Raw genomic sequence first — 13,919 nt, forward strand, 5'->3', positions numbered from 1 at the left:
TTCTACACAAAAGCTAACTTACAGGCAACTTCCAGTTGAGAAAATTACATTATGTGCTTCCTATAGAAAGGACCGCAGGATTTCAATGCCTAAGAACATACCTAAATACTTGATTCATCTTCTATATGATATTATGCATATCTTCCATCTAATTTTAACCTGTAAAATAAAGAAGAGCAATACTTTTTTTTTTTCCCCTGAGGAGTCTTCACAGGGTTTTGTGGGAACCAGGGAGTACTGAGAGAGTCATAAACAATGGTACATGTGAATTTTTGTCTACATGACACAAAACACTGCTTTTGTCTTCAGGGAGGTTTGTGGGCCTCCTGGATCTGTTCAAGGACCCCTCAGTGAGAAATTCTGCTCCCTGAAGAGCCTCTGGGGAAATAAAGAATTCTAAGACCTGGGGTCCATACTCACAAGAATCTTATGATGTACTTGAGGAGGCAAGTTAAGCACAAAGATGATTCTAGGAGGAATTTCCTAGATTAAGCAAACTAAAAAAACAGATGTTCAGTTAAATGAATTTCAGATAAACAAGGAATGATTTCTGTTAGTATAAGTATGTTCCAGATGTTGCTTGACATACTTACTCTTAAAAAATCGTTTGTTGCTTATCTGAGATCCACATTTAAGTGGGTGTCCTGTATTTTATTTGGAAATCCTATGCATAAGTCACATGAGAAAACGAACTCTCTTGGAACTCAAAAGAAGGAATATCTCAGTGATTCTCCAGAAGTAGATACTGAGGCAGAGTTAGGAGGGCAAAGATTTAGGGCACTGGAAGGTCTGTGAAAGGAAAAGGGAGAAAGCAGGGTTGGCTGGAGAGCCATCAGACGGCGATCTCACCCTGACCAAGTCCCCACCAGCATAACCAAGGGCTCTGACAAAGAAACACCCTCTTGGGGAGTCCAGGTTGGGAAGAAAGGATTAGATTTTTGTGCCACTGAGCTGCTGAGTCTCCTCCCAACTCCGCCCAGAGTAGCTTCCTTCTGGGCCAGGCACTGATGCTGGAAATTCTATCATTATGCCACCACTGCACAGCAAGAGAAAACTGGGTAGATTCTCTACCTTTTCTCAATACTATGCTTTCATTAAATATAATTATAGAAAAGTGCTTACCAAAAACAGGTTAAAACTCAGGTTATAAAACAATATATAGGATATGCTCTTATTTTGTTAACACATGTAGCTGTATCCATATTTATACACATTTCTGCACAAACACACACATCATGGAGACAGAGAGAGAGGGGAGGTGGCAAGGTGGGAGAGAGAAAGAAGACAGAGATCAACAGTGTATGCACTAAAATATTAACAATAGTTCTGAGTGGTGAGATTATTGGAGGTTTTTGTTTGTTGTTATTAATAAACTCTAAAATTTCTACAATGTGCTAGTGTTATTTTTGTATTACAAAGGTTAAGTTAAAACTTTTTAAAAAGTCACTATTATACTTCTTGTTCTTTCCTTCCTTGCTCACAACAATTAACCATTTTTCTATACATGATATTTAAAGCATAGTTGGAACTCAGCATAGGGATAGCAAACATGTCAGCTTTTATTTCATCTTACTGGCGAAAGTGGTCTAAGCATTTTCTGAGGCTTCTGCTTTTTAGAACCCTATACATCACTGCAGTGACAGCAGGCAAACCTGATAAATGCTGGTGGTCAGAACAGAAATGATCTTTGTTTTTGTGTGTGTGTGTGTATAGAAGAGGAAAGTAAGTGGCAGCTTTCACCTTACCACCTTTTCCCTTCTATTTCTCACATTTAGTCTCTTCTTCACTCTGAAGGGCAGAAAAACATTAAATTACTATATAAAACACCTTGAGTTCTGCCAGGAACATTTTTAGATTAAAGACCTAGATGTGGAATTTTAAAGCTTATGAAAGTTTTATTTATCAGGGATGTTAGATGACTAGTTCATAAAATATGAAAACATCTACATTTATCTTGAAGAAATGCTATGGTTTTCTTGGAACATATAAAATACTGCCTTGGAACATATAAAATAAAAGAAGAAATTAAATACTCTCAAGAAGGGGAGAGAAAATAAGATCTTATTTAGTTTGGATGCCTACAGTTGATACCGTAAAGCCTGTCATTTTATTATTTTTTTTCTCATTTTAGGCAGAAGACATAAAATAAGACAAAACTGGAAAGAAGGAAGAAAGAAAATGGCTTCATTGTTCATGAATTATGTTTTCATTGGAAAAACCAGTAAGCGAAAACTGAAAACCTTTTAAAGGCCAAAAAATGTGCTTCTCTCCTTTATCCCTGGTGGAGAGGGGTATGTCTTCCCAGAGGTCCAAAGGGAAAGTTCTCAACCTACCTCCTTCTAGACTCCAATCAGATTGACAACTGCCATGGCTTCCAAAACCATAACATCCAGCTTTGGGTAGAAAAGTTTGGACATTTATTTAATGAGATAGCAAATGCCTACTCTGTGTCAGGTACTGAGGTGCTAAGGATGCAGATTATGAGATGCCTGCTTCAGAGGAGAAGCAGGTTACATGAGCGTTGAGATTCCTTCCTTCATATAATTTCCTCAGAGTGATCAGAATTGGAAGGTAGCTAAAATCCAAGCAAATTAATGGTTTGGCCAAATATAAAGCGAGCAAAAACCAAAAAGTAGGCTCCCCACTCAGCCTGGGGGAAGAAATGCTGGGAAGGCTTCCTGGAGGAGGGGGTTACTTAGCTGAGTCCTGTAGGACAGGGAGGAGGTGGACAGAAAAAGGGAAGCGGAAGGAGCACCACACAGGAGGGTGCTGCAGACGGTGAAGAGTCCTCAGAGAGTCTGGGGGCGGGGCGGCTGGAAATGATGTAGGTGGAGAGCTGAGATGGGTCTGCCTTGGTGACCAGTGGGGGTGGAGGGGCGGAAGGAGCCTGGGTAGGGGGTTTGGCACAGCTGATTCAGGAATTCAAGGAACCAGGGAAGGGCTTTTCAGCAGAAGGGTATCTTGATCAGATCTGAATTTTAGAAAAAGATTCTAACAGCAGCTCAGGGCATGGGTTGGAGGTTGGAGGTTGGTGGAGAGGGGCAAGCTGAACAACGAGAGAAAGTGTGAAGCGTTAAGTCACTTCAGTCATGTCTCTTTGCTACCTCATGGACTATAGCCTGCCAGACTCCTCTGTCCAAGGGATTTTTCAGGCAAGAATACTAGAGTGGGTTGTTGTTTCCTTCTCCAGAACAAGGAGAAAGTAGGGGCCTAATCTTATGCCCTGAACTGAGGCTGTAGGGATAAAAGGTGGAGATGGGCTCTGAGAAGGCAAGAGTGAACGAACTGGGAAATAAATCAAGCAGGCTTAGCTGAGGGATATATCTGCTTGGTAGGGTATGATTCTAGAATGACTCCCAAGTTTCTGGTTTAAGCAACTGCGGGATGTAGTGTCATCCACTAAGATAAATAATAAAGAGCAGGCAAGTTTGAAGGGCAGGAAAGATGGTGATTTTGGTTTTGAACACACCAAGTTTCTGTTGTGGGGTAGATCATATTTCCAGAGATTATCCCAACCTTATCTCATGCACCACATGCTCTTATAACAATGTGACTCTGATATGTCTACCACTGAGATGTGGTCACCTAAATCCGGTGGGCCATTGTGACTGCCAAGACCAACAGAATATGATGGAATTGACACTAAGTGACTTCTAAGGCTGCATCATAAAAACTTCATGCATTTTGTACCTTGCTTTCTTGGGATGCTTATGCTCAGAGCCCAGCTGCCATATTGTAAGGAAGTCCAACTGGTACCAGCTAGAGAGATCACATGGAAATGTCTTGTGCTTGTCATCTAGACAACAGTCCAGCTGAGATCCCAGCCAACAGGAACATCAACCACCAGATACGCGAGTGAAAACATATCTGGATAATTCCATGTCCAAACTGAAAAGCTGTCCCAACCTTGACTGTTCCCAGTAGAGGTCCCTGACATAGTGCGTTACAGATCAGCTATCCCTGTGGTGTCACCTTTGAAATCCTGACCCACAAAATCTGTGAGCCTCATAAAGCAGTTGTTTTACACCATTACATTTTAGGCTGGCTTGCCAGTACCTGGAACAGGATGCATGAGAAATATTCACCTGAATATGTCTGGTGCTGAGCTGGCTGTGTGTACTGGAGCTCACAGCTCAGGTTCAGCTGGAAATGTTGAACTGGGCATCATCAACATATAGATTATCACTGAAGATTATTGATACAGGGGCTCTCTTGGGAAGTGTCTTAAGTAAGAAGATAAGAAGGGTGTGTCTGCTGTTTATAATAGCCAGGACATGGAAGCAACCTAGATGCCCATCAGCAGATGAATGGATAAGGAAGCTGTGGTACATATACACCATGGAATATTACTCAGCCGTTAAAAAGAATTCATTTGAATCAGTTCTAATGAGATGGATGAAACTGGAACCCATTATACAGAGTGAAGTAAGTCAGAAAGATAAAGAACATTACAGTATACTAACACATATATACGGAATTTAGATAGATGGTGGCGATAACCCTATATGCAAAACAGAAAAAGAGACACAGAAATACAGAACAGACTTTTGAACTCTGGGGGAGAACGTAAGGGTGGGATGTTTTGAAAGAACAGCATGTATATTATCTATGGTGAAACGGACCACCAGCCCAGGTGGGATACATGAGTCAGGTGCTCGGGCCTGGTGCACTGGGAGGACCCTGAGGAGTCGGGTGGGGAGGGAGGTGGGAGGGGGGATCGGGATGGGGAATACATGTAACTATATGGCTGATTCATGTCAATGTATGACAAAACCCACTGAAATGTTGTAAAGTGATTGGCCTCCAACTAATAAAATAATATTAAAAAAAAAAAAAATATGACACCAATAGGGCCAGTAATAAAAGAAAATAAAATATATAAATTGGGCTACACATTTAAAAAAAAAAAAAAAAAAAGAAGGGTGTGTCTGGAATCTAAGAGTATATTTATATTTAGGGAGCATTTAGAAGAAAAGAGGTATGTAGAAGAAGCTAACAGTAATACTGGTGTGGGTACAGAGTGGAAATGAAAAATAACTTGAAGTATTTCAAGCAGAGATTTGAAAGTGAAAGTATAACTTGCTCAGTCCTGTCTGACTCTTTGCAACCCCATGGACTGTAGCCCACCAGGCTCCACCATCCATGGGATTCTCCAGGCAAGAACACTGGAGTGGGTAGCCATGCCCTTCTCCAGTGAATCTTCCAGACTCAGGGATTCTGCAGGGGATCTTCCTGACCCAAGGGTCGAACCCAGGTCTCCTACATTGCAGGCAGATTCTTTACAGTCTGAGCTACCAGGGAAGCCAGTAGAGATTTAGGTTCTTATGAAATTACTGGAAAGACTGAGTGTCTGCTCCTAGCTGCCACAGCTGTTGGTGCAGCGTCAGAGAGCTGCTGCCACCACTCAGAGGACAAGGATCTGCAGAGAATTCTTTGCAACCTCACCGATCCATCTCAGCCTTGACCACTGGGTGGGCATGGAGATTGCTGCAGAAACTTCTCTTTGCAGCCCATGCCTCTTTTGTCACCATAGGGGGAGAAGAATAACATCCACTTTTGAAATGCACCCCAGGCTTCTCCTACTAAAAAGCACAAAGTGGGGGGTGGGGGTGGGGAGGGGCCAGTGAGAATGTATGCTGATTGCAAAAACAAACCAAACTGAACCAAATGTAACTCAAGGGCTGTCCAAAAGAATAGGGTAGCTGGAGGTACAGAATAGAACCCACCTTCAAAGTCAAGTCAGGAAGTGAAATTGAGTGGTGGAGGGGCAGTGGATTATGGAGCCCAGCAATACTGAATTCCGATCCCCAACTAAATCACGGGGCTCACCACTTTTCCCAACTCCTATTTCCTCAACTGTCACACAGGGAAGAAAATATAAACATTGCAGTGTTGGTTGCTAGGAGAATTGCAAGCAATACACGCTGGGTGTTGAGCAGAGAGTTTGGAACATGGCAGCAGATGCGGTGGCCTTGATTGTTCCTGAGGTGAGCAATCAGGCCTGACTCCATCCAGCAGTGGGGAGTCCTGCCCATGTATGAGATTCCATCTAACTCAGTGGCAAGTCCAGTGGTGGAGCAGAAACTTTCTGAATGGCACTTGGTCAGGCTTTATTCAACAGCCCTTGATTTAACAGAACTCCTTTAGAGACCTTTAGAAAAAAGGTAGCTGGTGGCTCAGACGGTAAAGAATCTGCCCAGAATGTGGGAGACCTGGGTTCAATCCTGAGTTGGGAAGATCCCCTGGAGGAGTGCATGGTTACCCACTCAAGTATTCCTGCCTGGAGAATCCCATGGACAGAGGAACCTGGCAGGCTACAGTCCATGGGGTTGCAAAGAGTCAGACACAGTTGAATGACTAAGCATATCAAATATCCTCTTTAAGAGTTAGTTTCAACACAGACTTGGAAGGGTGAAAGAAAGAGGGCCAAAACAAAAAGAGTGCCTAAGAGCTCAAGTTTACAGCAGCTGATAATGAACTGCAAGTTGTAGCACCAATCCTTCCATCGCAAGCTTGTCTGATCCTAGGTGAGGAGGCTTGCTTAGCTTTGGATATGTTGTGAATGCCAGCCTGTCTCTGCCTCCAAGTGGGTTATTTCCCCTGTTGAATTATCCTCCAAAAGATGGACCAGTAGAAATACAGTATGTAGTATCTGAGAATGCTTGGTATAATGTAGTAGAAAGAGCATAGCTAGATTCAGATCCAGGTGATGCAACTTTTAGACTGGGTCAACATTCTGAACCTCTCTGAGCCTGTTTCCTCACTTATAATAGAAACAAACAAACAATCAAACAAACAAAACATACTAACTACCTGGCAGGATTGCTGTGAAGATGAAATGAAATTAGTAAACCATGAGAGCTGCCATTTATTGACACGCATGTGCCAGATGCTGGCTAAGTGTTTTACATCAGTTCAGTTCGGTCGCTCAGTCGTGTCCGACTCTGTGTGGCCCCAGGGACTGCAGCACTTTCCTGTCCATCACCAACTCCCAGAGCTTCCTCAAGCTCAAGTCCATCCAGTTGGTGATGCCATCCAACCGTCTCCTCTCTGTCGTCCCCTTCTCCTCCTGCCTTCAATCTTCCCCAACATCAGGGTCTTTTCAAATGAGTCAGTTCTTTGCATCAGTTGGCCAAAGTATTGGGGTTTCAGCTTCAGCATCAGTCCTTCCAATGAATATTCAGGACTGATTTCCTTTAGGATGGACTGGTTGAATCTCCTTGCAGTCCAAGGGACTCTTAAGAGTCTTCTCGAACACCACAGTTCAAAAGCATCAATTCTTCAGTGCTCAGCCTTCTTTATAGTCCAACTCTCACATCCATACATACTGGAAAAACCATAGCCTTGACTAGACGGACCTTTGTTGGCAAAGTAGTGTCTCTGCTTTTTAATATGCTGTCTAGGTTGGTCATAGCTCTTCTTCCAAGAAGCAAGCATCTTTTAATTTCAAGGCTGCAGTTACCATTTACAGTGATTTTGGAGCCCCCCAAAATAAAGTCTCTGTTTCCATTGTTTCCCCATCTATTTGCCATGAAGTGATGGGACCCAAAGTCACGATCTTAGTTTCCTGAATGTTGAGTTTTAAGCCAACTTTTTCACTCTCCTCTTTCACTTTCATCAAAAGGCTCTTTAGTGCTTTATATACAATTACTTAATCTAATCCTTAGAATAACTCCAAAAGGATTTGCTATTTCTAATTTGTAGGTACGGAAACTGAGGTTTAAAGAGATTAAATAACTTTTCCCAAATCAGTCAGATACCATATGTGCTTTAGAGGCAGGATTTGAACCCCTGCTGATGGAAGGGTCTGGCAGGGATCTGGCATGCAGGAAGTGCTCAGGAATGGAAAATGTTACTAATCCAGCCCACCCCTCATTCGATACACCTCTAACTGATTCCCAGAGAGTCACTTGCCAAGGGGCACTGGGGGTGTTGAAACTTAAACCTCCTGATTCTGAGTCTATTGCTTTTTCTCTTAACCTAAGCAGTCCTCACTGTATCAAATCTTTTTCTGGGAAGACTAAACTTGAAGCTTAGACAGGCTGGACATGAACCATCCCATGTATGTGGCAATAGCTCCCTCTGCTGGCCTCAGAGAGAACTGAACGTGGCTCTCTGGCTCTCAGGACTTTCCATCTCAGCAGAGTTTGATTACCCACCCTTTCCTCCTTTATTGAAAAAAGGTGGGGGGGCACCCTTATGGCTCTCATTTATGTTTTTACAAGAAACTCATTGTTGGTTTTTGAAAACCTTGTGACCCTGCCCATACAGGCATGGACCCAGTCTTAGGGGGTTCTAACATGCTCTTCCAGGCCCCTCTTAAAAAGATGTCCTTTTCATCATAGGGGACTGGAATGCAAAAGTAGCAAGTCAAGAGATACTTGGAATAACAGGAAAGTTTGTCCTTGGAGTACAAAATGAAGCAGAGCAAAGGCTAACAGAGTTTTGTTAACAAAGGTCTGTATAGTCAAAGCTATGGCTTTTTCAGTAGTCATGCATGCATGTGAGAACTGGACCATAAAGAAGGCTGAGCACTGAAGAACTGATGCTTTTGAAATGTGGTGTTCGAGAAGACTCGAGAGTCCCTTGGACTGCAAGGAGATCCAACCAGTCCATCCTAAAGGAAATCAGTCCTGAATTTTCATTGGGAAGACTGATGTTGAAGCTGAAACTCCAAAGTAATGTCCAAGGTAATGTCTCTGCTTTTTAATACACTGCCTAGGTTTGTCATAGCTTTTCTTCCAAGGAGCAAGCATCTTTTAATTTCATGGCTGCAGTCACCATCAGTTATTTTGGGGCCCAAGAAAATAAAGTCTTTCGCTGATTCCATTGTTTCGCCATCTATATGCCATGAAGTGATGGAACTGGATATCATGATCTTAGATTTTGGAATATTGAGCTTTAAGCCAGTTTTTTTTCACTCTCCTCTTTCACCTTTATCAAGAGGGTGGTGTCATCTGCTATCTGAGGTTATTGATATTTTTCCCAGTAGTCTTGATTCCAGCTTGTGATTTATCCACCCCAACATTTTGCATGATGTACTCTGCATATGTTAAATAAACAGGATGACAATATACAGACTCAACACACTCCTTTCCCAATTTGGAACCAGTCTGTTTTTCCATGTCTGATTCTAATCGTTGCTTCTTGACCTGCATACAGGTTTCTCAGGAGGCAGGTAACTTGGTCTGGTATTCCCATCACCTTAAGAATTTTCCAGTTTGTTGTGATCCACAAAGGCTTTGGCATAGTCAATGAAGCAGATGTTTTTCTGAAATTCTCTTGCTTTTTCTATGATCTAGTGGGTGTTGGCAATTTGATCTCTGGTCTGGTTCCTTTGCCTTTTCTAAATCCGGGTTGAACATCTGATGCAAGGCCCTCTTAGCTCAGCTCTGCTGAGTCAATCTGAGCCCTTGACACCACATCTGACTTCACCTAAACTTTGTGCTTCTACATATATCACAGAAACCAGATACATTTTCCAGGGGAGAAATCCAGAAGCTCTTGGAATCTGACTCCAGAGGTCAAACAGACAGTGTTCGGTGACTACCACACACTCGCTGTTTAATATTATGAGCCAATGTTGGTGTTACTAAATGATGGACACGCTGATGGTCCAGTCCCTGCTTCGCTGAGGGCTTAAGGAGACGTTGTGTGTAAGCGTGTACTGCCCGGTGGCTGCCACCGAGACAGCAAGAATTAATAATACACTCGCTAGAACAAAAACAAAAACTGTGCCATTATGTTCTCAGGACCAGCCCAAGCTCTCTAACCGCCTCACTCGCGTCCACAGATCAGGCACTCGCAGGCGTTTCAGCATGAGAGTCTGATTGCCTGGCATTGCATCCCTGGTGCCAGTCACCTGCCCTCAGTAATGCTGAAATCACCAGCCTTCTCCTGGCACTGGAAACAAACCTGTCGTTTTAAACATTTCCCCCACCGATCCTCTTGCAATTACCAAGAGAGGTTGCTTTTCCGCCCTTTATTTTCAAATTAGAGAAAATTCACCAAAACTTTTCCTTGATAGCTCTCTTCCTGAAAAGAAGATAGGGTTCCAGATTCCAGAGAGGAAAGGATCTCCGTTACAGCCCTGACAGAATCTGCCAGTAGCAGCCAGATGTGGTTTTCTGTCTTACTTAGGTGACATTTTCACCATTGGGGACCAGGCAAAGTCCTACTGATAGATACAGGTCAACAGGAGTTTTGTAGCTACATCAAGGCTGACTGAATTTGTATAATCATTTCATCCGAAGAGGTCAACTGATTAAGGGCGCAGACTGAGACAGTCCTGGGCTCACAGCCCCATCAATCACCTTCTTGCTAGACAGTCTTAGGCAATTTGTTAATTTCTTTGAGTTCTTCAACCCCAAAATAGGGATAATGATAACAAGCTCTCTCCTGCCAATTCTTGTGGGGGTTCTAGAAGACAGTAAATGGAACCTGGGGTCTCTGCATCTGGTGCAAAGCAGGCATCACTCGTTTATTTAACAGAAATTAATTGCACAGCTACTATGTACTGGGCGCTGATCCACGTTCTGGGGATTCAGGAGTGAATGAAAGAGCTCCCAGCTCTCTGAGACCCCACTGTCTAGCTGGGAGAGACAGATGCTAAACTTACAAGCTAGGACATATCTGGAGTGATGCGCTGTGAAGGCAAGGCAGGATGACTGCTTTGAGGCAGTGGGGGCGCTGTTTTCAACAGAGGGCAAGCTGCTGCTTCTTTTCTTGACAGGGAAGTCTTCTCTGGGAAAAGGGCATTTGGGAAAAGACCTGAGTGAAGTACAGGAGACGAGCCTGGGGATAAGAGTGTTCTAAGCAGGAAGGTCAGTGAGCGCCAGGCCTGCAGCAGGCGAGGCTGCAGTGAGGGCGGTGGGGAGTCAGCAGTGGCTGGGAGCCGGCGCGTGCGCTGGGGCAAGCGAGGCAGGGGCAGCATCGGTCAGTGGGAGGGGAAGGCGTGCGGCCCAGAGAGCCAGTCTCCTCCTCTGCCCTTCTTCCCACCTGTATTCAGAAATAACCTTCAAAATCATTCCATTTCATGACCATCCACCATCTGATTGACTTTGGAGAAGGTAAAGACTCGGGGAAACTGGACCTTGGAATATCCAGTTGAGAGCAGGCGTTTGAACAAACTCCAATCTAGCACTCTCCCTGGCTTCTCCATTTAGTACTATTACTAATGTTATGAATATTAAGTACTTCCTAAGAGTGACTCATTTTCTTTACTGCCCAGGAGGGTTGTGCAATTATTCAATTGAAAAGCTCATGGATTAGACTTGGAGAAATCTAGACTTTGCTTATCTAACAAATATGAAAGCCGCATTTCACCTTTCCCAGGGGCAAACACTAGTTATTGATTGCCTGATTTCCTTCAGGACACAGAAGTGAATATTTTACTTTCAAACTTGAGAAAAATCTCAAAGCAGAAAGTCTTCCTAAAAACCGAAACCTATCTATCAAGAATGTGTCTGATGACATCTAACAGACTGAGGAAGCTACAGGAATCCTCTTCTTGTATCAGAGGTGGAACCTTGTTTTGGAGGATATTTCAAACTAAATCTAACCCATGTGTATATACGTGTGTGTGTGTGTGTGTGTGTGTGTACATATTACAGCCAATTCAGTATAGAGTGGCATGTATACCACGTGCTAGTCTCGGGGCTAAGGTGCAGATGGTGCAAGATGGTGGCATAGGTTCCTGCCACCAGTAGCTTGCAGTCAAGTTCACGGCCATCACTACCTGATATTTCCACAGAGCTAACACCACCATCTCATAGGCCTGGAGAAAGCTTCTGATTCCCTCTAGGAAAGATTCTCCAGTTTGCATTAAAACATGATCAGGTATAGCATTGGCCTTTATTCTTAGAGAAAGTCAAATAAGCCAAATGATAAACTGTGAATTGGGTCTAGAGTATGGATCCGAAGCAAAATGAGGATGGAGAAATCATTCCTTTCAATTACCTGAAAAATCCCACCAGGGGCAAAGGAGTTATAAATGTTACTTAAGATTCCAGAGCTAAGTAGTTATATGAGGCTATAGAGAAAGGTTTATGCCAGGCAGGCACTTGCCTACTGATAAAGAGCTGGCGATAAAAAATATCTCCAGAAACATTGAAATGACAGTAAAGTAAATAGCTCTATATATGGAGGATAAAGGGCGTCAGATAAACATATAAATAACCACGAATAGGAAGCACTGACATAATCATGAGTACTTCTTGCACAAAGAGACCTGGATTTCTGCAAATGATATTTAGTTAGCTAAATGTGAATGCAATATTGCTAAGGCTTATCTGAAGAGTCAGAACACAAATGAGACAAGAATTAAACCAGACATGCTGGCTAGAATGCCTTTAAAATTTGTTTCCAGAGTCATAAAAAATGTTTGGAAAAGCCAGTGGTCTAATAACTGTGGAAAAACCAAAGCTCATAATAAATATTGTTTATCTCCAGCCTCAGCTCTTAGTCTGTGATAGATGTACATACACTTTGCGAGTATCTCAGCCCTGAAGATGTGCTCCTTAAGAGTCAGACCTCTATAACTTCCCAGAGGCACCTCCTGCTCTGTATGTGTCCTTTTCCTTTTAGAAACAATGAACACTCTGAGGGCAGTCTGGATCACCTTTTAATCTCTAAGAGCCCAACTCCTGGCACATAGTAGATGATCAAAATCTGCTGGGTGAACAAAAGAATGATAAAGTGAAGGAACTGAAGGAGAGCTTGTGTGAAGACCATACTATAATCCCTCACCTGAAAATGGTCTTGCTGGACCTTCAGTTCCTTCCAAAGAACCACCGTCTGCAGCGGGAAATGAAATAGGTCCCCAGCTTGGATGGGAGCTCCACTCTAAAGCTGCTACCATCACTTCTAGCACTACCATCATCATCTAGGACTTCTGTCTCATTCCCATCGCCTTAATCCACTTTTTCTATCTATCCCTCTCTGCTGGAGTGGGTTTTCCAACAAAGCATTGTCATGACAGGGTGAGTGGATAGAGCAGAGAGATAGAGGCTGCCCATCCATCCATTCATCCTCAGTTTCCTCATCTGCTAAATAGGATTAATAATACTATGCATTAATAAGGCTGCTTGAATACTGTTATTACTTCATAAATGCTGAGAAATTAAATGTTTATTAAATCAATAAAATCATTGAGATGTCTCAAAAGTTGTTACTCCTTTTGCCTTGAAAGTGAAAGTTGCTCAGCTGTGTCCAACTCTGCGAACCCATGGACTGTAGCCCATCAGGATTCTCTGCCCATGGAATTTTCCAGGCAAGAATACTGGAGTGGGTAGCCATTCCCTTCTCCAGGGAATCTTCCTGACCCAGGAATCAGACCCAGGGACCGAACCCAGATCTCCTGCATTGCAAGCAGATTCTTTAGCCTCTGAGCCACCAGGGAAGCCCAATATTATGCCTTACTGGGTGATTAATGAAACAAGACTTTATAGACACGATTTTTGATGATTACAAACTACGTTACTGCTGGCATTTGAATCATGTGATGGTCCACTCTCCCTGGGTTGGTGATGAAGGACTTGCAAAATCCTGCCTCGAAACACCATTCACACAGAAATGTGGTCATAAGACAGCATATTGCTGACACAAGGTCTGGGCTATAAGATGGGTTACAGAAATTTGGCCTTTATTTTATACCTGAATGTTCACCTGGGTCAAATTTTCAATGATCTAGGCATTGTCATTGGATTTGTATGATCATCAAATTGGGTGACAGTGATTTATGAGTCCTGCATGCTCTGCTTTTCTGGGGTTCATCATAATATTTGTGCACAACCACATAGAGGAGGATTTTAGTGCAGGACCCCTTCAGTGTTAGGCAAACAGGCCATCACCTTGAACCTGAATCTCATCAAACAGCCATCAAAGATCTGTTCTGTCTGGCTTTGCTGCACTTCACATAT

The sequence above is a fragment of the Muntiacus reevesi genome, chromosome 1 (assembly GCF_963930625.1).
Source record: "Muntiacus reevesi chromosome 1, mMunRee1.1, whole genome shotgun sequence".
Taxonomy (NCBI): domain Eukaryota; kingdom Metazoa; phylum Chordata; class Mammalia; order Artiodactyla; family Cervidae; genus Muntiacus; species Muntiacus reevesi.